The sequence below is a fragment of the Delphinapterus leucas genome, chromosome 19 (assembly GCF_059928025.1).
Source record: "Delphinapterus leucas isolate spDelLeu-1000000601 "Yukka" chromosome 19, BTC_Dleu_Yukka2, whole genome shotgun sequence".
Classification (NCBI taxonomy): domain Eukaryota; kingdom Metazoa; phylum Chordata; class Mammalia; order Artiodactyla; family Monodontidae; genus Delphinapterus; species Delphinapterus leucas.
In genome coordinates this window covers 31,615,394-31,643,073 of record NC_143147.1, presented here as the reverse complement: position 1 = coordinate 31,643,073, position 27,680 = coordinate 31,615,394, and positions in this window count along the sequence as shown.

The following is a 27,680-nucleotide window of genomic DNA, read 5'->3' as shown; positions in this document are numbered from 1 at the left end:
AGCATCTTACCATGCGGTGTCGCTACCGGCACACCCAGCATGAACACATGCCTGGAAGTAAGGCGCTGATTTGCCGTGCAGAATAGGAGGCGTGCAGCAGTTTCCAAGAGCCGGTGGCCTCTGCTCTGCGTACGTCTAACGGCGGCACAGTTTTCTGGACACCTAGGAGGCTAGCGTGGGCACCCTGTTCCCGGCAGGAACACTGAGTACCCCCAGGCGCACCTGGGTCTGCTAAGCAACATCCACTCCCGTAGCCCTTTAGAGCCCCTCTGTGCATGCCGAGCGTAGGGAAACGCACTGCACTCTCTTTTGGAGCAGCTAAATTTCCTCAGCACTCGCACACGTTCACGAACACCGTTCTGGCAAGTCCCACATGGCGTCGAAGTCTTACGCGTTGCCCTAGTCTGAGCTGCATTCAGAGTAACCCTCGGCTTCGCTTTCCAGGTAGGACCTCCTGCCTGAAGTCACCGTGCCTCCTGGAGGAAGTCGACTTTTGTTCTTACTGCAATTTAAGTCCTCTTCTTCCTGTGGCACTGCAAGCTTTTGAATAGACACAGGACCAGAGGAGCAGCTACGGGGATCCTTGGTTGAGGCAGTTCGCTTGATGCAGAACACCCTACTTGGAGAAGCTGATTCAGGGAAGGAAACACAGGGTAACCTGTGTCTCTTTGGACTTGTTAGAAACCACAGGGGTGCATGCTGAGTGAGCCCGAGGAAACGGGGGCCTGCCTCGACTAGCCTTGCTTTCCCTTTCTGAAGGCTGCATTCATGCTTCGTTGAAGCTCCCTGACATACGCAGCTCTTGACAGGCAAGTCAACCCTGTAGAATGCTTCTGGGGACAAAATGAATTTGCTCTGTCTAAACCAGGTGCTTCCATGGCCGTGGTTGTTTTCAGCCTGACAAGCTCTAGAGCTAAAAGTAATCTCAACGTGGGAACATGCCTCCAGTTTAGGCCCTTGGTAACCGTGTAGATACGGAGGCATGCAGCTGTCTCCATGAGTTCTTAGTCGCTTATATGCTTTATTTTCAGAGATGTACACGTCTGAGGACTCCTAGGCCTCTCGGGTATGCATCATTTTCCCTCCAAGTTGAGTGAGTACCTCAACACCCCTCTGGGCTGGCTGAGGAAATCGAGGCCCATTTGTTGATCCCTCGGAGGCCCTCTGTGCGTGCCGAGTGGTGGGCAACACACTGTAGTTTCCTTGAGGAGAGCTACATGTCCAGAGTCCTCGAACGGCCTCAGGTCAATATTGCTGCTGAGTCCGTAGTGCCCAGGAAGACTTTGTCATGGCCCTTGTGTGAGATGCCATGAGAAAACACTCTGCTTTGAATACTCCGAGGCCCTCGTACCTGAAGTCACTCTGCTCGAGGAGAAAGTCAGCATCTTACCATGCGGTGTCGCTACCGGCACACCCAGCATGAACACATGCCTGGAAGTAAGGCCCTCATTTGCCGTGCAGAAGAGGAGGCGTGCAGCAGTTTCCAGGAGCCGCTGGCCTCTGCTCTGCGTACGTCTAACGGCGGCACAGTTTTCTGGACACCTAGGAGGCTAGCGTGGGCACCCTGTTCCCGGCAGGATCACTGAGTACCCCCAGGCGCACCTGGGTCTGCTAAGCAACATCCACTCCCGTAGCCCTTTAGAGCCCCTCTGTGCATGCCGAGCTTAGGGAAACGCACTGCACTCTCTTTTGGAGCAGCTACATTTCCTCAGCACTCGCACACGTTCACGAACACCGTTCTGGCAAGTCCCACATGACGTCGAAGTCTTACGCGTTACCCTAGTATGAGCAGAACTCAGAGTAACCCTCAGCTTCGCTTTCCATCTAGGACCTCCTGCCTGAAGTCACCGTGCCTCCTGGAGGAAGTCGGCTTGCGTTCTTACTGCAATTTAAGTCCTCTTCTTCCTGTGGCACTGCAAGCTTTTGAATAGACACAGGACCAGAGGAGCAGCTACGGGGATCCTTGGTTGAGGCAGTTCGCTTGATGCAGAACACCCTACTTGGAGAAGCTGATTCAGGGAAGGAAACACAGGGTAACCTGTGTCTCTTTGGACTTGTTAGAAACCACAGGGGTGCATGCTGAGTGAGCCCGAGGAAACGGGTGCCTGCTGGAACTAGCCTTGCTTTCCATTTCTGAAGGCTGCATTCATGCTTCGTTCAAGCTCCCTGACATACGCAGCTCTTGACAGGCAAGTAAACCCTGTAGAATGCTTCTGGGGACAAAATGAATTTGCTCTGTCTAAACCAGGTGCTTCCATGGCCGTGGTTGTTTTCAGCCTGACAAGCTCTAGAGCTAAAAGGAATCTCAACGTGGGAACATGCCTCCAGTTTAGGCCCTTGGTAACCGTGTAGATACGGAGGCATGCAGCTGTCTCCATGAGTTCTTAGTCGCTTATATGCTTTATTTTCAAGGAAGTACACGTCTGAGGACTCCTAGGCCTCTCGGGTATGCATCATTTTCCCTCCAAGTTGACTGAGTACCTCCACACAACTGTGGGCCGGCTGAGGAACGTCGAGGCCCATTTGTTGATCCGTCGGAGGCCCTCTGTGCGTGCCGAGTGATGGGCAACACACTGTACGTTCCTTGAGGAGAGCTACATGTCCAGAGTGCTCGAACGGCCTCAGGACAACATTGCTGGTGAGTCCGAAGTGCCCAGGAAGACTTTGTCATGGCCCATGTGTGTCCTGCCATGAGAAAACACCCTGCTTAGAATACTCCGAGGCCCTCGTACCTGAAATCACTCTGCTCGAGGAGAAAGTCAGCATCTTACCATTTGGTGTCGCTACCGGCACACCCAGCATGAACACATGCCTGGAAGTAAGGCCCTGATTTGCCGTGCACAAGAGGAGGCGTGCAGCAGTTTCCAGGAGCCGGTGGCCTCTGCTCTGCGTACGTCTAACGGCGGCACAGTTTTCTGGACACCTAGGAGGCTAGCGTGGGCACCCTGTTCCCGCCAGGAACACTGAGTACCCCCAGGCGCACCTGGGTCTGCTAAGCAACATCCACTCCCGTAGCCCTTTAGAGCCCCTCTGTGCATGCCGAGCGTAGGGAAACGCACTGCACTCTCTTTTGGAGCACCTAAATTTCCTCAGCACTCGCACACGTTCACGAACACCGTTCTGGCAAGTCCCACATGGCGTCGAAGTCTTACGTGTTGCCCTAGTCTGAGCTGCACTCAGAGTAACCCTCAGCTTCGCTTTCCATCTAGGACCTCCTGCCTGAAGTCACCGTGCCTCCTGGAGGAAGTCGGCTTGCGTTCTGACTGCAATTTAAGTCGTGTTCTTCCTGAGGCACTGCAAGCTTTTGAATAGACACAGGACCAGAGGAGCAGCTACGGCGATCCTTCGTTGAGGCAGTTCGCTTGATGCAGAACACCCTACTTGGAGAAGCAGATTCAGGGAAGGAAACACAGGGTAACCTGTGTCTCTTTGGACTTGTTAGAAACCACAGTCGTGCATGCTGAGTGAGCCCGAGTATACGGGGGCCTGCTGGAACTAGCCTTGCTTTCCCTTTCTGAAGGCTGCATTCCTGCTTCGTTGAAGCTCCCTGACATACGCAGCTCTTGACAGGCAAGTCAACCCTGTAGAATGCTTCTGGGGACAAAATGAATTTGCTCTGTCTAAACCAGGTGCTTCCATGGCCGCGGTTGTTTTCAGCCTGACAAGCTCTAGAGCTAAAAGGAATCTCAACGTGGGAACATGCCTCCAGTTTAGGCCCTTGGTAGCCGTGTACATACGGAGACATGCAGCTGTCTCCATGAGTTCTTAGTCGCTTGTATGCTTTATTTTCAAGGAAGTACACGTCTGAGGACTCCTAGGCCTCTCGCGTATGCATGATATTCCCTCCAAGTTGACTGAGTACCTTCACACCGCTGTGGGCCGGATGAGGAACTTCGAGGCCTATTTGTTGATCCCTCGAAGGCCCTCTGTGCGTGCCGAGTGATGGGCAACACACTGTAGGTTCCTTGAGGAGAGCTACATGTCCAGAGTGCTCGAACGGCCTCAGGACAACATTGCTGGTGATTCCGAAGTGCCCAGGAAGACTTTGTCATGTCCCATGTGTGTGCTGCCATGAGAAAACACCCTGCTTTGAATACTCCGAGGCTCTCGTACCTGAAGTCACTCTGCTCGAGGAGAAAGTCAGCATCTTACCATGCGGTGTCGCTACCGGCACACCCAGCATGAACACATGCCTGGAAGTAAGGCCCTGATTTGCCGTGCAGAATAGGAGGCGTGCAGCAGTTTCCAAGAGACGGTGGCCTCTGCTCTGCGTACGTCTAACGGCGGCACAGTTTTCTGGACACCTAGGAGGCTAGCGTGGGCACCCTGTTCCCAGCAGGAACACTGAGTACCCCCAGGCGCACCTGGGTCTGCTAAGCAACATCAACTCCCGTAGCCCTATAGAGCCCCTGTGTGCATGCCGAGCGTAGGGAAACGCAATGCACTCTCTTTTGGAGCAGCTAAATTTCCTCAGCACTCGCACACGTTCACGAACACCGTTCTGGCAAGTCCCACATGGCGTCGAAGTCTTACGCGTTGCCCTAGTCTGAGCTGCACTCAGAGTAACCCTCAGCTTCGCTTTCCATCTAGGACCACCTGCCTGAAGTCACCGTGCCTCCTGGAGGAAGTCGGCTTGCGTTCTTACTGCAATTTAAGTCCTCTTATTCCTGTGGCACTGCAAGCTTTTGAGTAGACACAGGACCAGAGGAGCAGCTACGGGGATCCTTGGTTGAGGCAGTTCGCTTGATGCAGAACACCCTACTTGGAGAAGCTGATTCAGGGAAGGAAACACAGGGTAACCTGTGTCTCTTTGGACTTGTTAGAAACCACAGGGGTGCATGCTGAGTGAGCCCGAGGAAACGGTTGCCTGCTAGAACTCGCCTTGCTTTCCCTTTCTGAAGGCTGCATTCATGCTTCGTTGAAGCTCCCTGACATACGCAGCTCTTGACAGGCAAGTCAACCCTGTAGAATGCTTCTGGGGACAAAATGAATTTACTCTGTCTAAACCAGGTGCTTCCATGGCCATGGTTGTTTTCAGCCTGACAAGCTCTAGAGCTAAAAGGAATCTCAACGTGGGAACATGCCTCCAGTTTAGGCCCTTGGTAACCGTGTAGATACGGAGACATGCAGCTGTCTCCATGAGTTCTTAGTCGCTTATATGCTTTATTTTCAAAGATGTACACGTCTGAGGACTCCTAGGCCTCTCGGGTATGCATCATTTTCCCTCCAAGTTGAGTGAGTACCTCAACACCCCTCTGGGCTGGCTGAGGAAATCGAGGCCCATTTGTTGATCCCTCGGAGGCCCTCTGTGTGTGCCGAGTTGTGGGCAACACACTGTAGTTTCCTTGAGGAGAGCTACATGTCCAGAGTCCTCAAACGGCCTCAGGACAATATTGCTGCTGAGTCCGTAGTGCCCAGGAAGACTTTGTCATGGCCCTTGTGTGAGATGCCATGAGAAAACACTCTGCTTTGAATACTCCGAGGCCCTCGTACCTGAAGTCACTCTGCTCGAGGAGAAAGTCAGCATCTTACCATGCGGTGTCGCTACCGGCACACCCAGCATGAACACATGCCTGGAAGTAAGGCCCTCATTTGCCGTGCAGAAGAGGAGGCGTGCCGCAGTTTCCAGGAGCCGCTGGCCTCTGCTCTGCGTACGTCTAACGGCGGCACAGTTTTCTGGACACCTAGGAGGCTAGCGTGGGCACCCTGTTCCCGGCAGGATCACTGAGTACCCCCAGGCGCACCTGGGTCTGCTAAGCAACATCCACTCCCGAAGCCCTTTAGAGGCCCTCTGTGCATGCCGAGCGTAGGGAAACGCACTGCACTCTCTTTTGGAGCAGCTAAATTTCCTCAGCACTCGCACACGTTCACGAACACCGTTCTGGCAAGTCCCACATGACGTCGAAGTCTTACGCGTTGCCCTAGTTTGAGCTGCACTCAGAGTAACCCTCAGCTTCGCTTTCCATCTAGGACCTCCTGCCTGAAGTCACCGTGCCTCCTGGAGGAAGTCGGCTTGCGTTCTGACTGCAATTTAAGTCCTGTTCTTCCTGAGGCACTGCAAGCTTTTGAATAGACACAGGACCAGAGGAGCAGCTACGGCGATCCTTTGTTGAGGCAGTTCGCTTGATGCAGAACACCCTACTTGGAGAAGCAGATTCAGGGAAGGAAACACAGGGTAACCTGTGTCTCTTTGGACTTGTTAGAAACAACAGTCGTGCATGCTGAGTGAGCCCGTCGAAACGGGGGCCTGCTGGGACTAGCCTTGCTTTCCCTTTCTGAAGGCTGCATTCATGCTCCGTTGAAGCTCTCTGACATACGCAGCTCTGGACAGGCAAGTCAACCCTGTAGAATGCTTCTGGGGACAAAATGAATTTGCTCTGTCTAAACCAGGTGCTTCCATGGCCGCGGTTGTTTTCAGCCTGACAAGCTCTAGAGCTAAAAGGAATCTCAACGTGGGAACATGCCTCCAGTTTAGGCCCTTGGTAACCGTGTAGATAAGGAGGCATGCAGCTGTCTCCATGAGTTCTTAGTCGCTTATATGCTTTATTTTCAAAGATGTACACGTCTGAGGACTCCTAGGCCTCTCGGGTATGCATCATTTTCCCTCCAAGTTGAGTGAGTACCTCAACACCCCTCTGGGCTGGCTGAGGAACTTCGAGACCCATTTGCTGATCCCTCGGAGGCCCTCTGTGCGTGCCGAGTGGTGCGCAACACACTGTAGGTTCCTTGAGGAGACTTACATGTCCAGAGTCCTCGAACGGCCTCAGGACAATATTGCTGCTGAGTCCGTAGTGCCCAGGAATACTTTGTCATGGCCCTTGTGTGAGATGCCATGAGAAAACACTCTGCTTTGAATACTCCGAGGCCCTCGTACCTGAAGTCACTCTGCTCGAGGAGAAAGTCAGCATCTTACCATGCGGTGTCGCTACCGGCACACCCAGCATGAACACATGCCTGGAAGTAAGGCCCTGATTTGCCGTGCACAAGAGGAGGCGTGCAGCAGTTTCCAGGAGCCGGTGGCCTCTGCTCTGCGTACGTCTAACGGCGGCACAGTTTTCTGGACACCTAGGAGGCTAGCGTGGGCACCCTGTTCCCGGCAGGATCACTGAGTACCCCCAGGCGCACCTGGGTCTGCTAAGCAACATCCACTCCCGTAGCCCTTTAGAGCCCCTCTGTGCATGCCGAGCGTAGGGAAACGCACTGCACTCTCTTTTGGAGCAGCTAAATTTCCTCAGCACTCGCACACGTTCACGAACACCGTTCTGGCAAGTCCCACATGGCGTCGAAGTCTTACGCGTTACCCTAGTCTGAGCTGCACTCAGAGTAACCCTCAGCTTCGCTTTCCATCTAGGACCTCCTGCCTGAAGTCACCGTGCCTCCTGGAGGAAGTCGGCTTGCGTTCTGACTGCAATTTAAGTCCTGTTCTTCCTGAGGCACTGCAAGCTTTTGAATAGACACAGGACCAGAGGAGCAGCTACGGCGATCCTTGGTTGAGGCAGTTCGCTTGATGCAGAACACCCTACTTAGAGAAGCAGATTCAGGGAAGGAAACACAGGGTAACCTGTGTCTCTTTGGACTTGTAAGAAACAACAGTGGTGCATGCTGAGTGAGCCCGAGGTAACGGGGGCCTGCTGGGACTAGCCTTGCTTTCCCTTTCTGAAGGCTGCATTCATGCTTCGTTAAAGATCCCTGACATACACAGCTCTTGACAGTCAAGTCAACCCTTGTAGAATGCTTCTGGGGAGAAAATGAATTTGCTCTGTCTAAACCAGGTGCTTCCATGGCCGCGGTTGTTTTCAGCCTGACAAGCTCTAGAGCTAAAAGGAATCTCAACGTGGGAACATGCCTCCAGTTTAGGCCCTTGGTTGCCGTGTACATAGGGATACATGCAGCTGTCTCCATGAGTTCTTAGTCGCTTGTATGCTTTATTTTCAAGGAAGTACACGTCTGAGGACTCCTAGGCCTGTCGGGTATGCATGATATTCCCTCCAAGTTGACTGAGTACCTTCACACCGCTGTGGGCTGGATGAGGAACTTCGAGGCCCATTTGTTGATCCCTCGAAGGCCCTCTGTGCGTGCCGAGTGATGGGCAACACACTTTAGGTTCCTTGAGGAGAGCTACATGTCCAGAGTGCTCGAACGGCCTCAGGACAACATTGCTGGTGATTCCGAAGTGCCCAGGAAGGCTTTGTCATGTCCCATGTGTGTGCTGTCATGAGAAAACACCCTGCTTTGAATACTCCGAGGCTCTCGTACCTGAAGTCACTCTGCTCGAGGAGAAAGTCAGCATCTTACCATGCGGTGTCGCTACCGGCACACCCAGCATGAACACATGCCTGGAAGTAAGGCACTGATTTGCCGTGCAGAATAGGAGGCGTGCAGCAGTTTCCAAGAGCCGGTGGCCTCTGCTCTGCGTACGTCTAACGGCGGCACAGTTTTCTGGACACCTAGGAGGCTAGCGTGGGCACCCTGTTCCCAGCAGGAACACTGAGTACCCCCAGGCGCACCTGGGTCTGCTAAGCAACATCAACTCCCGTAGCCCTATAGAGCCCCTGTGTGCATGCCGAGCGTAGGGAAACGCAATGCACTCTCTTTTGGAGCAGCTAAATTTCCTCAGCACTCGCACACGTTCACGAACACCGTTCTGGCAAGTCCCACATGGCGTCGAAGTCTTACGCGTTGCCCTAGTCTGAGCTGCACTCAGAGTAACCCTCAGCTTCGCTTTCCATCTAGGACCACCTGCCTGAAGTCACCGTGCCTCCTGGAGAAAGTCGGCTTGTGTTCTTACTGCAATTTAAGTCCTGTTCTTCCTGTGGCACTGCAAGCTTTTGAATAGACACAGGACCAGAGGAGCAGCTACGGCAATCCTTGGTTGAGGCAGTTCGCTTGATGCAGAACACCCTACTTGGAGAAGCTGATTCAGGGAAGGAAACACAGGGTAACCTGTGTCTCTTTGGACTTGTTAGAAACCACAGGGGTGCATGCTGAGTGAGCCCGAGGAAACGGGGGCCTGCCTCGACTAGCCTTGCTTTCCCTTTCTGAAGGCTGCATTCATGCTTCGTTGAAGCTCCCTGACATACGCAGCTCTTGACAGGCAAGTCAACCCTGTAGAATGCTTCTGGGGACAAAATGAATTTGCTCTGTCTAAACCAGGTGCTTCCATGGCCGCGGTTGTTTTCAGCCTGACAAGCTCTAGAGCTAAAAGGAATCTCAACGTGGGAACATGCCTCCAGTTTAGGCCCTTGGTAACCGTGTAGATACGGAGGCATGCAGCTGTCTCCATGAGTTCTTAGTCGCTTATATGCTTTATTTTCAAAGATGTACACGTCTGCGGGCTCCTAGGCCTCTCGGATATGCATCATTTTCCCTCCAAGTTGAGTGAGTACCTCAACACCCCTCTGGGCTGGCTGAGGAACTTCGAGACCCATTTGCTGATCCCTCGGAGGCCCTCTGTGCGTGCCGAGTGGTGGGCAACACACTGTAGGTTCCTTGAGGAGACTTACATATCCAGAGTCCTCGAACGGCCTCAGGACAATATTGCTGCTGAGTCCGTAGTGCCCAGGAATACTTTGTCATGGCCCTTGTGTGAGATGCCATGAGAAAACACTCTGCTTTGAATACTCCCAGGCCCTCGTACCTGAAGTCACTCTGCTCGAGGAGAAAGTCAGCATCTTACCATGCGGTGTCGCTACCGGCACACCCAGCATGAACACATGCCTGGAAGTAAGGCCCTGATTTGCCGTTCACAAGAGGAGGCGTGCAGCAGTTTCCAGGAGCCGGTGGCCTCTGCTCTGCGTACGTCTAATGGCGGCACAGTTTTCTGGACACCTAGGAGGCTAGCGTGGGCACCCTGTTCCCGGCAGGATCACTGAGTACCCCCAGGCGCACCTGGGTCTGCTAAGCAACATCCACTCCCGTAGCCCTTTAGAGCCCCTCTGTGCATGCCGAGCGTAGGGAAACGCACTGCACTCTCATTTGGAATAGCTAAATTTCCTCAGCACTCGCACACGTTTACGAACACCGTTCTGGGAAATCCCTCATGGCGTCGAAGTCTTACGCGTTGCCCTAGTCTGAGCTGCAATCAGAGTAACCCTCGGCTTCGCTTTCCATCTAGGACCTCCTGCCTGAAGTCACCGTGCCTCCTGGAGGAAGTCGGCTTGCGTTCTTACTGCAATTTAAGTCCTCTTCTTCCTGAGGCACTGCAAGCTTTTGAATAGACAAAGGACTAGAGGAGCAGCTACGGCGATCCTTGGTTGAGGCAGTTCGCTTGATGCAGAACACCCTACTTGGAGAAGCAGATTCAGGGAAGGAAACACAGGGTAACCTGTGTCACTTTGGACTTCTTAGAAACCACAGTCGTGCATGCTGAGTGAGCCCGAGGAAACGGGGGCCTGCTGGGTCTAGCCTGGCTTTCCCTTTCTGAAGGCTGCATTCATGCTTCGTTAAAGATCCCTGACATACACAGCTCTTGACAGCCAAGTCAACCCTTGTAGAATGTTTCTGGGGACAAAATGAATTTGCTCTGTCTAAACCAGGTGCTTCCATGGCCGCGGTTGTTTTCGTCCTGACAAGCTCTAGAGCTAAAAGGAATCTCAACGTGGGAACATGCCTCCAGTTTAGGCCCTTGGTAACCGTGTAGATACGGAGGCATGCAGCTGTCTCCATGAGTTCTTAGTCGCTTATATGCTTTATTTTCAAAGATGTACACGTCTGAGGACTCCTAGGCCTCTCGGGTATGCATCATTTTCCCTCCCAGTTGACTGAGTACCTCTACACCCCTGTGGGCCGGCTGAGGAACGTCGAGGCCCATTTGTTGATCCCTCGGAGGCCCTCTGTGTGTGCCGAGTGATGGGAAACACACAGTAGGTTCCTTGAGGAGAGCTACATGTCCAGAGTGCTCGAACGGCCTCAGCACAACATTGATGGTGAGTCCGAAGTGCCCATGAAGACTTTGTCATGGCCCATGTGTGTGCTGCCACGAGAAAACACCCTGCTTTGAATACTCCGAGGCCCGCGTACCTGAAGTCACTCTGCTCAAGGAGAAAGTCAGCATCTTACCATGCGGTGTCGCTACTGGCACACCCAGCATGAACACATGCCTGGAAGTAAGGCCCTGATTTGCCGTGCAGAAGAGGAGGCGTGCAGCAGTTTCCAAGAGCCGGTGGCCTCTGCTCTGCGTATGTCTAACGGCGGAACAGTTTTCTGGACACCTAGGAGGCTAGCGTGGGCACGCTGTTCCCGGCAGGAACACTGAGTACCCCCAGGCGCACCTGGGTCTGCTAAGCAACATCCACTCCCGTAGCCCTTTAGAGCCCCTCTGTGCATGCCGAGCGTAGGGAAACGCACTGCACTCTCTTTTGGAGCAGCTAAATTTCCTCAGCACTCGCACACGTTCACGAACACCGTTTTGGCAAGTCCTACATGAGGTCGAAGTCTTACGCGTTGCCCTAGTCTGAGCTGCACTCAGAGTAACCCTCAGCTTCGCTTTCCATCTAGGACCTCCTGCCTGAAGTCACCGTGCCTCCTGGAGAAAGTCGGCTTGTGTTCTTACTGCAATTAAAGTCCTGTTCTTCCTGTGGCACTGCAAGCTTTTGAATAGACACAGGACCAGAGGAGCAGCTACGGCGATCCTTGGTTGAGGCAGTTCGCTTGATGCAGAACACCCTACTTGGAGAAGCTGATTCAGGGAAGGAAACACAGGGTAACCTGTGTCTCTTTGGACTTGTTAGAAAGCACAGGGGTGCATGCTGAGTGAGCCCGAGGAAACGGGGGCCTGCTGGGACTAGCCTTGCTTTCCGTTTCTGAAGGCTGCATTCATGCTTCGTTGAAGCTCCCTGACATACGCAGCTCTTGACAGGCAAGTCAACCCTTGTAGAATGCTTCTGGGGACAAAATGAATTTGCTCTGTCTAAACCAGGTGCTTCCATGGCCGCGGTTGTTTTCAGCCTGACAAGCTCTAGAGCTAAAAGGAATCTCAACGTGGGAACATGCCTCCAGTTTAGGCCCTTGGTAACCGTGTAGATACGGAGGCATGCAGCTGTCTCCATGAGTTCTTAGTCGCTTATATGCTTTATTTTCAAGGAAGTACACGTCTGAGGACTCCTAGGCCTCTCGGGTATGCATCATTTTCCCTCCAAGTTGACTGAGTACCTCCACACCCCTGTGGGCCGGCTGAGGAACGTCGAGGCCCATTTGTTGATCCGTCGGAGGCCCTCTGTGCGTGCCGAGTGATGGGCAACACACTGTACGTTCCTTGAGGAGAGCTACATGTCCAGAGTGCTCGAACGGCCTCAGGACAATATTGCTGGTGAGTCCGAAGTGCCCAGGAAGACTTTGTCATGGCCCATGTGTGTGCTGCCATGAGAAAACACCCTGCTTTGAATACTCCGAGGCCCTCGTACCTGAAGTCACTCTGCTCGAGGAGAAAGTCAGCATCTTACCATGCGGTGTCGCTACCGGCACACCCAGCATGAACACATGCCTGGAAGTAAGGCCCTGATTTGCCGTGCACAAGAGGAGGCGTGCAGCAGTTTCCAAGAGCCGGTGGCCTCTGCTCTGCGTACGTCTAACGGCGGCACAGTTTTCTGGACACCTAGGAGGCTAGCGTGGGCACCCTGTTCCCGGCAGGAACACTGAGTACCCCCAGGCGCACCTGGGTCTGCTAAGCAACATCCACTCCCGTAGCCCTTTAGAGCCCCTCTGTGCATGCCGAGCGTAGGGAAACGCACTGCACTCTCTTTTGGAGCAGCTACATTTCCTCAGCACTCGCACACGTTCACGAACACCGTTCTGGCAAGTCCCACATGGCGTCGAAGTCTTACGCGTTACCCTAGTCTGAGCTGCACTCAGAGTAACCCTCGGCTTCGCTTTCCAGGTAGGACCTCCTGCCTGAAGTCACCGTGCCTCCTGGAGGAAGTCGGCTTGCGTTCTTACTGCAATTTAAGTCCTCTTCTTCCTGTGGCACTGCAGGCTTTTGAATAGACACAGGACCAGAGGAGCAGCTACGGGGATCCTTGGTTGAGGCAGTTCGCTTGATGCAGAACACCCTACTTGGAGAAGCAGATTCAGGGAAGGAAACACAGGGTAACCTGTGTCTCTTTGGACTTCTTAGAAACCACAGTCGTGCATGCTGAGTGAGCCCGAGGAAACGGGGGCCTGCTGGGACTAGCCTTGCTTTCCCTTTCTGAAGGCTGCATTCATGCTTCGTTAAAGATCCCTGACATACACAGCTCTTGACAGGCAAGTCAACCCTTGTAGAATGCTTCTGGGGACAAAATGAATTTGCTCTGTCTAAACCAGGTGCTTCCATGGCCGCGGTTGTTTTCGTCCTGACAAGCTCTAGAGCTAAAAGGAATCTCAACGTGGGAACATGCCTCCAGTTTAGGCCCTTGGTAACCGTGTAGATACGGAGGCATGGAGCTGTCTCCATGAGTTCTTAGTCGCTTATATGCTTTATTTTCAAAGATGTACACGTCTGAGGCCTCCTAGGGCTCTCGGGTATGCATCATTTTCCCTCCCAGTTGACTGAGTACCTCCACACCCCTGTGGGCCGGCTGAGGAACGTCGAGGCCCATTTGTTGATCCCTCGGAGGCCCTCTGTGTGTGCCGAGTGATGGGAAACACACAGTAGGTTCCTTGAGGAGAGCTACATGTCCAGAGTGCTCGAACGGCCTCAGGACAATATTGCTGGTGAGTCCGAAGTGCCCAGGAAGACTTTGTCATGGCCCATGTGTGTGCTGCCATGAGAAAACACCCTGCTTTGAATACTCCGAAGCCCTCGTACCTGAAGTCACTCTGCTCAAGGAGAAAGTCAGCATCTTACCATGCGGTGTCGCTACCGGCACACCCAGCATGAACACATGCCTGGAAGTAAGGCCCTGATTTGCCGTGCACAAGAGGAGGCGTGCAGCAGTTTCCAAGAGCCGGTGGCCTCTGCTCTGCGTACGTCTAACGGCGGCACAGTTTTCTGGACACCTAGGAGGCTAGCGTGGGCACCCTGTTCCCGGCAGGAACACTGAGTACCCCCAGGCGCACCTGGGTCTGCTAAGCAACATCCACTCCCGTAGCCCTTTAGAGCCCCTCTGTGCATGCCGAGCGTAGGGAAACGCACTGCACTCTCTTTAGGAGCAGCTACATTTCCTCAGCACTCGCACACGTTCACGAACACCGTTCTGGCAAGTCCTACATGAGGTCGAAGTCTTACGCGTTGCCCTAGTCTGAGCTGCACTCAGAGTAACCCTCAGCTTCGCTTTCCATCTAGGACCTCCTGCCTGAAGTCACCGTGCCTAATGGATGAAGTCGGCTTGCGTTCTACTGCAATTTAAGTCCTGTTCTTCCTGAGGCACTGCAAGCTTTTGAATAGACACAGGACCAGAGGAGCAGCTACGGCGATCCTTGGTTGAGGCAGTTCGCTTGATGCAGAACACCCTACTTGGAGAGGCAGATTCAGGGAAGGAAACACAGGGTAACCTGTGTCTCTTTGGACTTGTTAGAAACCACAGTCGTGCATGCTGAGTGAGCACGAGGAAACGGGGGCCTACTGGGACTAGACTTGCTTTCCCTTTCTGAAGGCTGCATTCATGCTTCGTTGAAGCTCCCTGACATACGCAGCTCTTGACAGGCAAGTCAACCCTGTAGAATGCTTCTGGGGACAAAATGAATTTGCTCTGTCTAAACCAGGTGCTTCCATGGCCGCGGTTGTTTTCAGCCTGACAAGCTCTAGAGCTAAAAGGAATCTCAACGTGGGAACATGCCTCCAGTTTAGGCCCTTGGTAACCGTGTAGATACGGAGGCACGCAGCTGTCTCCATGAGTTCTTAGTCGCTTATATGCTTTATTTTCAAAGATGTACACGTCTGAGGACTCCTAGGGCTCTCGGGTATGCATCATTTTCCCTCCCAGTTGACTGAGTACCTCCACACCCCTGTGGGCCGGCTGAGGAACGTCGAGGCCCATTTGTTGATCCCTTGGAGGCCCTCTGTGTGTGCCGAGTGATGGGAAACACACAGTAGGTTCCTTGAGGAGAGCTACATGTCCAGAGTGCTCGAACGGCCTCAGGACAACATTGATGGTGAGTCCGAAGTGCCCAGGAAGACTTTGTCATGGCCCATGTGTGTGCTGCCACGAGAAAACACCCTGCTTGAATACTCCGAGGCCCTCGTACCTGAAGTCACTCTGCTCAAGGAGAAAGTCAGCATCTTACCATGCGGTGTCGCTACCGGCACACCCAGCATGAACACATGCCTGGAAGTAAGGCCCTGATTTGCCGTGCAGAAGAGGAGGCGTGCAGCAGTTTCCAAGAGCCGGTGGCCTCTGCTCTGCGTACGTCTAACGGCGGCACAGTTTTCTGGACACCTAGGAGGCTAGCGTGGGCACGCTGTTCCCGGCTGGAACACTGAGTACCCCCAGGCGCACCTGGGTCTGCTAAGCAACATCCACTCCCGTAGCCCTTTAGAGCCCCTCTGTGCATGCCGAGCGTAGGGAAACGCACTGCACTCTCTTTTGGAGCAGCTACATTTCCTCAGCACTCGCACACGTTCACGAACACCGTTCTGGCAAGTCCTACATGAGGTCGAAGTCTTACGCGTTGCCCTAGTCTGAGCTGCACTCAGAGTAACCCTCAGCTTCGCTTTCCATCTAGGACCTCCTGCCTGAAGTCACCGTGCCTCCTGGAGAAAGTCGGCTTGTGTTCTTACTGCAATTTAAGTCCTGTTCTTCCTGTGGCACTGCAAGCTTTTGAATAGACACAGGACCAGAGGAGCAGCTACGGCAATCCTTGGTTGAGGCAGTTCGCTTGATGCAGAACACCCTACTTGGAGAAGCTGATTCAGGGAAGGAAACACAGGGTAACCTGTGTCTCTTTGGACTTGTTAGAAACCACAGGGGTGCATGCTGAGTGAGCCCGAGGAAACGGGGGCCTGCTGGGACTAGCCTTGCTTTCCCTTTCTGAAGGCTGCATTCATGCTTCGTTGAAGCTCCCTCACATACGCAGCTCTTGACAGGCAAGTCAACCCTTGTAGAATGCTTCTGGGGACAAAATGAATTTGCTCTGTCTAAACCAGGTGCTTCCATGGCCGCGGTTGTTTTCAGCCTGACAAGCTCTAGAGCTAAAAGGAATCTCAACGTGGGAACATGCCTCCAGTTTAGGCCCTTGGTAACCGTGTAGATACGGAGGCATGCAGCTGTCTCCATGAGTTCTTAGTCGCTTATATGCTTTATTTTCAAGGAAGTACACGTCTGAGGACTCCTAGGCCTCTCGGGTATGCATCATTTTCCCTCCAAGTTGACTGAGTACCTCCACACCCCTGTGGGCCGGCTGAGGAACGTCGAGGCCCATTTGTTGATCCGTCGGAGGCCCTCTGTGCGTGCCGAGTGATGGGCAACACACTGTACGTTCCTTGAGGAGAGCTACATGTCCAGAGTGCTCGAACGGCCTCAGGACAATATTGCTGGTGAGTCCGAAGTGCCCAGGAAGACTTTGTCATGGCCCATGTGTGTGCTGCCATGAGAAAACACCCTGCTTTGAATACTCCGAGGCCCTCGTACCTGAAGTCACTCTGCTCGAGGAGAAAGTCAGCATCTTACCATGCGGTGTCGCTACCGGCACACCCAGCATGAACACATGCCTGGAAGTAAGGCCCTGATTTGCCGTGCACAAGAGGAGGCGTGCAGCAGTTTCCAAGAGCCGGTGGCCTCTGCTCTGCGTACGTCTAACGGCGGCACAGTTTTCTGGACACCTAGGAGGCTAGCGTGGGCACCCTGTTCCCGGCAGGAACACTGAGTACCCCCAGGCGCACCTGGGTCTGCTAAGCAACATCCACTCCCGTAGCCCTTTAGAGCCCCTCTGTGCATTCCGAGCGTAGGGAAACGCACTGCACTCTCTTTTGGAGCAGCTACATTTCCTCAGCACTCGCACACGTTCACGAACACCGTTCTGGCAAGTCCCACATGACGTCGAAGTCTTACACGTTGCCCTAGTCTGAGCTGCACTCAGAGTAACCCTCGGCTTCGCTTTCCATCTAGGACCTCCTGCCTGAAGTCACCGTGCCTCCTGGAGGAAGTCGGCTTGCGTTCTTACTGCAATTTAAGTCCTCTTCTTCCTGTGGCACTGCAGGCTTTTGAATAGACACAGGACCAGAGGAGCAGCTACGGGGATCCTTGGTTGAGGCAGTTCGCTTGATGCAGAACACCCTACTTGGAGAAGCAGATTCAGGGAAGGAAACACAGGGTAACCTGTGTCTCTTTGGACTTCTTAGAAACCACAGTCGTGCATGCTGAGTGAGCCCGAGGAAACGGGGGCCTGCTGGGACTAGCCTTGCTTTCCCTTTCTGAAGGCTGCATTCATGCTTCGTTAAAGATCCCTGACATACACAGCTCTTGACAGGCAAGTCAACCCTTGTAGAATGCTTCTGGGGACAAAATGAATTTGCTCTGTCTAAACCAGGTGCTTCCATGGCCGCGGTTGTTTTTGTCCTGACAAGCTCTAGAGCTAAAAGGAATCTCAACGTGGGAACATGCCTCCAGTTTAGGCCCTTGGTAACCGTGTAGATACGGAGGCATGCAGCTGTCTCCATGAGTTCTTAGTCGCTTATATGCTTTATTTTCAAAGATGTACACGTCTGAGGCCTCCTAGGGCTCTCGGGTATGCATCATTTTCCCTCCCAGTTGACTGAGTACCTCCACACCCCTGTGGGCCGGCTGAGGAACGTCGAGGCCCATTTGTTGATCCCTCGGAGGCCCTCTGTGTGTGCCGAGTGATGGGAAACACACAGTAGGTTCCTTGAGGAGAGCTACATGTCCAGAGTGCTCGAACGGCCTCAGGACAACATTGATGGTGAGTCCGAAGTGCCCATGAAGACTTTGTCATGGCCCATGTCTGTGCTGCCATGAGAAAACACCCTGCTTTGAATACTCCGAAGCCCTCGTACCTGAAGTCACTCTGCTCAAGGAGAAAGTCAGCATCTTACCATGCGGTGTCGCTACCGGCACACCCAGCATGAACACATGCCTGGAAGTAAGGCCCTGATTTGCCGTGCACAAGAGGAGGCGTGCAGCAGTTTCCAAGAGCCGGTGGCCTCTGCTCTGCGTACGTCTAACGGCGGCACAGTTTTCTGGACACCTAGGAGGCTAGCGTGGGCACGCTGTTCCCGGCAGGAACACTGAGTACCCCCAGGCGCACCTGGGTCTGCTAAGCAACATCCACTCCCGTAGCCCTTTAGAGCCCCTCTGTGCATGCCGAGCGTAGGGAAACGCACTGCACTCTCTTTTGGAGCAGCTACATTTCCTCAGCACTCGCACACGTTCACGAACACCGTTCTGGCAAGTCCTACATGAGGTCGAAGTCTTACGCGTTGCCCTAGTCTGAGCTGCACTCAGAGTAACCCTCAGCTTCGCTTTCCATCTAGGACCTCCTGCCTGAAGTCACCGTGCCTAATGGATGAAGTCGGCTTGCGTTCTACTGCAATTTAAGTCCTGTTCTTCCTGAGGCACTGCAAGCTTTTGAATAGACACAGGACCAGAGGAGCAGCTACGGCGATCCTTGGTTGAGGCAGTTCGCTTGATGCAGAACACCCTACTTGGAGAAGCAGATTCAGGGAAGGAAACACAGGGTAACCTGTGTCTCTTTGGACTTGTTAGAAACCACAGTCGTGCATGCTGAGTGAGCACGAGGAAACGGGGGCCTACTGGGACTAGACTTGCTTTCCCTTTCTGAAGGCTGCATTCATGCTTCGTTGAAGCTCCCTGACATACGCAGCTCTTGACAGGCAAGTCAACCCTGTAGAATGCTTCTGGGGACAAAATGAATTTGCTCTGTCTAAACCAGGTGCTTCCATGGCCGCGGTTGTTTTCGTCCTGACAAGCTCTAGAGCTAAAAGGAATCTCAACGTGGGAACATGCCTCCAGTTTAGGCCCTTGGTAACCGTGTAGATACGGAGGCACGCAGCTGTCTCCATGAGTTCTTAGTCGCTTATATGCTTTATTTTCAAAGATGTACACGTCTGAGGACTCCTAGGGCTCTCGGGTATGCATCATTTTCCCTCCCAGTTGACTGAGTACCTCCAAACCCCTGTGGGCCGGCTGAGGAACGTCGAGGCCCATTTGTTGATCCCTCGGAGGCCCTCTGTGTGTGCCGAGTGATGGGAAACACACAGTAGGTTCCTTGAGGAGAGCTACATGTCCAGAGTGCTCGAACGGCCTCAGGACAACATTGATGGTGAGTCCGAAGTGCCCATGAAGACTTTGTCATGGCCCATGTGTGTGCTGCCACGAGAAAACACCCTGCTTTGAATACTCCGAGGCCCTCGTACCTGAAGTCACTCTGCTCAAGGAGAAAGTCAGCATCTTACCATGCGGTGTCGCTACCGGCACACCCAGCATGAACACATGCCTGGAAGTAAGGCCCTGATTTGCCGTGCAGAAGAGGAGGCGTGCAGCAGTTTCCAAGAGCCGGTGGCCTCTGCTCTGCGTACGTCTAACGGCGGCACAGTTTTCTGGACACCTAGGAGGCTAGCGTGGGCACGCTGTTCCCGGCAGGAACACTGAGTACCCCCAGGCGCACCTGGGTCTGCTAAGCAACATCCACTCCCGTAGCCCTTTAGAGCCCCTCTGTGCATGCCGAGCGTAGGGAAACGCACTGCACTCTCTTTTGGAGCAGCTACATTTCCTCAGCACTCGCACACGTTCACGAACACCGTTCTGGCAAGTCCTACATGAGGTCGAAGTCTTACTCGTTGCCCTAGTCTGAGCTGCACTCAGAGTAACCCTCGGCTTCGCTTTCCATCTAGGACCTCCTGCCTGAATTCACCGTGCCTCCTGGAGGAAGTCGGCTTGCGTTCTTACTGCAATTTAAGTCCTCTTCTTCCTGTGGCACTGCAAGCTTTTGAATAGACACAGGACCAGAGGAGCAGCTACGGGGATCCTTGGTTGAGGCAGTTCGCTTGATGCAGAACACCCTACTTGGAGAAGCAGATTCAGGGAAGGAAACACAGGGTAACCTGTGTCTCTTTGGACTTGTTAGAAACCACAGGGGTGCATGGTGAGTGAGCCCGAGGAAACGGGGGCCTGCTGGGACTAGCCTTGCTTTCCCTTTCTGAAGGCTGCATTCATGCTTCGTTGAAGCTCCCTGACATACGCAGCTCTTGACAGGCAAGTCAACCCTTGTAGAATGCTTCTGGGGCCAAAATGAATTTGCTCTGTCTAAACCAGGTGCTTCCATGGCCGCGGTTGTTTTCGTCCTGACAAGCTCTAGAGCTAAAAGGAATCTCAACGTGGGAACATGCCTCCAGTTTAGGCCCTTGGTAACCGTGTAGATACGGAGGCATGCAGCTGTCTCCATGAGTTCTTAGTCGCTTATATGCTTTATTTTCAAAGATGTACACGTCTGAGGACTCCTAGGGCTCTCGGGTATGCATCATTTTCCCTCCCAGTTGACTGAGTACCTCCACACCCCTGTGGGCCGGCTGAGGAACGTCGAGGCCCATTTGTTGATCCGTCGGAGGCCCTCTGTGCGTGCCGAGTGATGGGCAACACACTGTACGTTCCTTGAGGAGAGCTACATGTCCAGAGTGCTCGAACGGCCTCAGGACAATATTGCTGGTGAGTCCGAAGTGCCCAGGAAGACTTTGTCATGGCCCATGTGTGTGCTGCCATGAGAAAACACCCTGCTTTGAATACTCCGAGGCCCTCGTACCTGAAGTCACTCTGCTCGAGGAGAAAGTCAGCATCTTACCATGCGGTGTCGCTACCCGCACACCCAGCATGAACACATGCCTGGAAGTAAGGCCCTGATTTGCCGTGCACAAGAGGAGGCGTGCAGCAGTTTCCAAGAGCCGGTGGCCTCTGCTCTGCGTACGTCTAACGGCAGCACAGTTTTCTGGAAACCTAGGAGGCTAGCGTGGGCACCCTGTTCCCGGCAGGAACACTGAGTACCCCCAGGCGCACCTGGGTCTGCTAAGCAACATCCACTCCCGTAGCCCTTTAGAGCCCCTCTGTGCATGCCGAGCGTAGGGAAACGCACTGCACTCTCTTTTGGAGCAGCTACATTTCCTCAGCACTCGCACACGTTCACGAACACCGTTCTGACAAGTCCCACATGACGTCGAAGTCTTACACGTTGCCCTAGTCTGAGCTGCACTCAGAGTAACCCTAGGCTTCGCTTTCCATCTAGGACCTCCTGCCTGAAGTCACCGTGCCTCCTGGAGGAAGTCGGCTTGCGTTCTTACTGCAATTTAAGTCCTCTTCTTCCTGTGGCACTGCAAGCTTTTGAATAGACACAGGACCAGAGGAGCAGCTACGGGGATCCTTGGTTGAGGCAGTTCGCTTGATGCAGAACACCCTACTTGGAGAAGCAGATTCAGGGAAGGAAACACAGGGTAACCTGTGTCTCTTTGGACTTGTTAGAAACCACAGGGGTGCATGCTGAGTGAGCCCGAGGAAACGGGGGCCTGCTGGGACTAGCCTTGCTTTCCCTTTCTGAAGGCTGCATTCATGCTTCGTTGAAGCTCCCTGACATACGCAGCTCTTGACAGGCAAGTCAACCCTTGTAGAATGCTTCTGGGGCCAAAATGAATTTGCTCTGTCTAAACCAGGTGCTTCCATGGCCGCGGTTGTTTTCGTCCTGACAAGCTCTAGAGCTAAAAGGAATCTCAACGTGGGAACATGCCTCCAGTTTAGGCCCTTGGTAACCGTGTAGATACGGAGGCATGCAGCTGTCTCCATGAGTTCTTAGTCGCTTATATGCTTTATTTTCAAAGATGTACACGTCTGAGGACTCCTAGGGCTCTCGGGTATGCATCATTTTCCCTCCCAGTTGACTGAGTACCTCCACACCCCTGTGGGCCAGCTGAGGAACGTCGAGGCCCATTTGTTGATCCGTCGGAGGCCCTCTGTGCGTGCCGAGTGATGGGCAACACACTGTACGTTCCTTGAGGAGAGCTACATGTCCAGAGTGCTCGAACGGCCTCAGGACAACATTGATGGTGAGTCCGAAGTGCCCAGGAAGACTTTGTCATGGCCCATGTGTGTGCTGCCACGAGAAAACACCCTGCTTTGAATACTCCGAGGCCCTCGTACCTGAAGTCACTCTGCTCGAGGAGAAAGTCAGCATCTTACCATGCGGTGTCGCTACCGGCACACCCAGCATGAACACATGCCTGGAAGTAAGGCCCTGATTTGCCGTGCACAAGAGGAGGCGTGCAGCAGTTTCCAAGAGCCGGTGGCCTCTGCTCTGCGTACGTCTAACGGCGGCACAGTTTTCTGGACACCTAGGAGGCTAGCGTGGGCACGCTGTTCCCGGCAGGAACACTGAGTACCCCCAGGCGCACCTGGGTCTGCTAAGCAACATCCACTCCCGTAGCCCTTTAGAGCCCCTCTGTGCATGCCGAGCGTAGGGAAACGCACTGCACTCTCTTTTGGAGCAGCTACATTTCCTCAGCACTCGCACACGTTCACGAACACCGTTCTGGCAAGTCCTACATGAGGTCGAAGTCTTACGCGTTGCCCTAGTCTGAGCTGCACTCAGAGTAACCCTCAGCTTCGCTTTCCATCTAGGACCTCCTGCCTGAAGTCACCGTGCCTCCTGGAGAAAGTCGGCTTGTGTTCTTACTGCAATTTAAGTCCTGTTCTTCCTGAGGCACTGCAAGCTTTTGAATAGACACAGGACCAGAGGAGCAGCTACGGCGATCCTTGGTTGAGGCAGTTCGCTTGATGCAGAACACCCTACTTGGAGAAGCTGATTCAGGGAAGGAAACACAGGGTAACCTGTGTCTCTTTGGACTTGTTAGAAAGCACAGGGGTGCATGCTGAGTGAGCCCGAGGAAACGGGGGCCTGCTGGGACTAGCCTTGCTTTCCCTTTCTGAAGGCTGCATTCATGCTTCGTTGAAGCTCCCTGACATACGCAGCTCTTGACAGGCAAGTCAACCCTTGTAGAATGCTTCTGGGGACAAAATGAATTTGCTCTGTCTAAACCAGGTGCTTCCATGGCCGCGGTTGTTTTCAGCCTGACAATCTCTAGAGCTAAAAGGAATCTCAACGTGGGAACATGCCTCCAGTTTAGGCCCTTGGTAACCGTGTAGATACGGAGGCATGCAGCTGTCTCCATGAGTTCTTAGTCGCTTATATGCTTTATTTTCAAGGAAGTACACGTCTGAGGACTCCTAGGCCTCCCGGGTATGCATCATTTTCCCTCCAAGTTGACTGAGTACCTCCACACCCCTGTGGGCCGGCTGAGGAACGTCGAGGCCCATTTGTTGATCCGTCGGAGGCCCTCTGTGCGTGCCGAGTGATGGGCAACACACTGTACGTTCCTTGAGGAGAGCTACATGTCCAGAGTGCTCGAACGGCCTCAGGACAATATTGCTGGTGAGTCCGAAGTGCCCAGGAAGACTTTGTCATGGCCCATGTGTGTGCTGCCATGAGAAAACACCCTGCTTTGAATACTCCGAGGCCCTCGTACCTGAAGTCACTCTGCTCGAGGAGAAAGTCAGCATCCTACCATGCGGTGTCGCTACCGGCACACCCAGCATGAACACATGCCTGGAAGTAAGGCCCTGATTTGCCGTGCACAAGAGGAGGCATGCAGCAGTTTCCAAGAGCCGGTGGCCTCTGCTCTGCGTACGTCTAACGGCAGCACAGTTTTCTGGACACCTAGGAGGCTAGCGTGGGCACCCTGTTCCCGGCAGGAACACTGAGTACCCCCAGGCGCACCTGGGTCTGCTAAGCAACATCCACTCCCGTAGCCCTTTAGAGCCCCTCTGTGCATGCCGAGCGTAGGGAAACGCACTGCACTCTCTTTTGGAGCAGCTACATTTCCTCAGCACTCGCACACGTTCACGAACACCGTTCTGGCAAGTCCCACATGACGTCGAAGTCTTACACGTTGCTCTAGTCTGAGCTGCACTCAGAGTAACCCTCGGCTTCGCTTTCCATCTAGGACCTCCTGCCTGAAGTCACCGTGCCTCCTGGAGGAAGTCGGCTTGCGTTCTTACTGCAATTTAAGTCCTCTTCTTCCTGTGGCACTGCAAGCTTTTGAATAGACACAGGACCAGAGGAGCAGCTACGGGGATCCTTGGTTGAGGCAGTTCGCTTGATGCAGAACACCCTACTTGGAGAAGCTGATTCAGGGAAGGAAACACAGGGTAACCTGTGTCTCTTTGGACTTGTTAGAAACCACAGGGGTGCATGCTGAGTGAGCCCGAGGAAACGGCGGCATGCTGGGACTAGCCTTGCTTTCCCTTTCTGAAGGCTGCATTCATGCTTCGTTGAAGCTCCCTGACATACGCAGCTCTTGACAGGCAAGTCAACCCTTGTAGAATGCTTCTGGGGACAAAATGAATTTGCTCTGTCTAAACCAGGTGCTTCCATGGCCGCGGTTGTTTTCGTCCTGACAAGCTCTAGAGCTAAAAGGAATCTCAACGTGGGAACATGCCTCCAGTTTAGGCCCTTGGTAACCGTGTAGATACGGGGGCATGCAGCTGTCTCCATGAGTTCTTAGTCGCTTATATGCTTTATTTTCAAAGATGTACACGTCTGAGGACTCCTAGGGCTCTCGGGTATGCATCATTTTCCCTCCAAGTTGACTGAGTACCTCCACACCCCTGTGGGCCGGCTGAGGAACGTCGAGGCCCATTTGTTGATCCGTCGGAGGCCCTCTGTGCGTGCCGAGTGATGGGCAACACACTGTACGTTCCTTGAGGAGAGCTACATGTCCAGAGTGCTCGAACGGCCTCAGGACAACATTGCTGGTGAGTCCGAAGTGCCCAGGAAGACTTTGTCATGGCCCATGTGTGTGCTGCCATGAGAAAACACCCTGCTTTGAATACTCCGAGGCCCTCGTACCTGAAGTCACTCTGCTCGAGGAGAAAGTCAGCATCTTACCATGCGGTGTCGCTACCGGCACACCCAGCATGAACACATGCCTGGAAGTAAGGCCCTGATTTGCCGTGCACAAGAGGAGGCGTGCAGCAGTTTCCAAGAGCCGGTGGCCTCTGCTCTGCGTACGTCTAACGGCGGCACAGTTTTCTGGACACCTAGGAGGCTAGCGTGGGCACGCTGTTCCCTGCAGGAACACTGAGTACCCCCAGGCGCACCTGGGTCTGCTAAGCAACATCCACTCCCGTAGACCTTTAGAGCCCCTCTGTGCATGCCGAGCGTAGGGAAACGCACTGCACTCTCTTTTGGAGCAGCTACATTTCCTCAGCACTCGCACACGTTCACGAACACCGTTCTGGCAAGTCCTACATGAGGTCGAAGTCTTACGCGTTGCCCTAGTCTGAGCTGCACTCAGAGTAACCCTCAGCTTCGCTTTCCATCTAGGACCTCCTGCCTGAAGTCACCGTGCCTCCTGGAGAAAGTCGGCTTGTGTTCTTACTGCAATTTAAGTCCTGTTCTTCCTGTGGCACTGCAAGCTTTTGAATAGACACAGGACCAGAGGAGCAGCTACGGCAATCCTTGGTTGAGGCAGTTCGCTTGATGCAGAACACCCTACTTGGAGAAGCTGATTCAGGGAAGGAAACACAGGGTAACCTGTGTCTCTTTGGACTTGTTAGAAAGCACAGGGGTGCATGCTGAGTGAGCCCGAGGAAACGGGGGCCTGCTGGGACTAGCCTTGCTTTCCCTTTCTGAAGGCTGCATTCATGCTTCGTTGAAGCTCCCTGACATACGCAGCTCTTGACAGGCAAGTCAACCCTTGTAGAATGCTTCTGGGGACAAAATGAATTTGCTCTGTCTAAACCAGGTGCTTCCATGGCCGCGGTTGTTTTCAGCCTGACAAGCTCTAGAGCTAAAAGGAATCTCAACGTGGGAACATGCCTCCAGTTTAGGCCCTTGGTAACCGTGTAGATACGGAGGCATGCAGCTGTCTCCATGAGTTCTTAGTCGCTTATATGCTTTATTTTCAAGGAAGTACACGTCTGAGGACTCCTAGGCCTCTCGGGTATGCATCATTTTCCCTCCAAGTTGACTGAGTACCTCCACACCCCTGTGGGCCGGCTGAGGAACGTCGAGGCCCATTTGTTGATCCGTCGGAGGCCCTCTGTGCGTGCCGAGTGATGGGCAACACACTGTACGTTCCTTGAGGAGAGCTACATGTCCAGAGTGCTCGAACGGCCTCAGGACAATATTGCTGGTGAGTCCGAAGTGCCCAGGAAGACTTTGTCATGGCCCATGTGTGTGCTGCCATGAGAAAACACCCTGCTTTGAATACTCCGAGGCCCTCGTACCTGAAGTCACTCTGCTCGAGGAGAAAGTCAGCATCTTACCATGCGGTGTCGCTACCGGCACACCCAGCATGAACACATGCCTGGAAGTAAGGCCCTGATTTGCCGTGCACAAGAGGAGGCGTGCAGCAGTTTCCAAGAGCCGGTGGCCTCTGCTCTGCGTACGTCTAACGGCGGCACAGTTTTCTGGACACCTAGGAGGCTAGCGTGGGCACCCTGTTCCCGGCAGGAACACTGAGTACCCCCAGGCGCACCTGGGTCTGCTAAGCAACATCCACTCCCGTAGCCCTTTAGAGCCCCTCTGTGCATGCCGAGCGTAGGGAAACGCACTGCACTCTCTTTTGGAGCAGCTACATTTCCTCAGCACTCGCACACGTTCACGAACACCGTTCTGGCAAGTCCCACATGACGTCGAAGTCTTACACGTTGCCCTAGTCTGAGCTGCACTCAGAGTAACCCTCGGCTTCGCTTTCCATCTAGGACCTCCTGCCTGAAGTCACCGTGCCTCCTGGAGGAAGTCGGCTTGCGTTCTTACTGCAATTTAAGTCCTCTTCTTCCTGTGGCACTGCAGGCTTTTGAATAGACACAGGACCAGAGGAGCAGCTACGGGGATCCTTGGTTGAGGCAGTTCGCTTGATGCAGAACACCCTACTTGGAGAAACAGATTCAGGGAAGGAAACACAGGGTAACCTGTGTCTCTTTGGACTTCTTAGAAACCACAGTCGTGCATGCTGAGTGAGCCCGAGGAAACGGGGGCCTGCTGGGACTAGCCTTGCTTTCCCTTTCTGAAGGCTGCATTCATGCTTCGTTAAAGATCCCTGACATACACAGCTCTTGACAGGCAAGTGAACCCTTGTAGAATGCTTCTGGGGACAAAATGAATTTGCTCTGTCTAAACCAGGTGCTTCCATGGCCGCGGTTGTTTTCGTCCTGACAAGCTCTAGAGCTAAAAGGAATCTCAACGTGGGAACATGCCTCCAGTTTAGGCCCTTGGTAACCGTGTAGATACGGAGGCATGCAGCTGTCTCCATGAGTTCTTAGTCGCTTATATGCTTTATTTTCAAAGATGTACACGTCTGAGGCCTCCTAGGGCTCTCGGGTATGCATCATTTTCCCTCCCAGTTGACTGAGTACCTCCACACCCCTGTGGGCCGGCTGAGGAACGTCGAGGCCCATTTGTTGATCCCTCGGAGGCCCTCTGTGTGTGCCGAGTGATGGGAAACACACAGTAGGTTCCTTGAGGAGAGCTACATGTCCAGAGTGCTCGAACGGCCTCAGGACAACATTGATGGTGAGTCCGAAGTGCCCAGGAAGACTTTGTCATGGCCCATGTGTGTGCTGCCATGAGAAAACACCCTGCTTTGAATACTCCGAAGCCCTCGTACCTGAAGTCACTCTGCTCAAGGAGAAAGTCAGCATCTTACCATGCGGTGTCGCTACCGGCACACCCAGCATGAACACATGCCT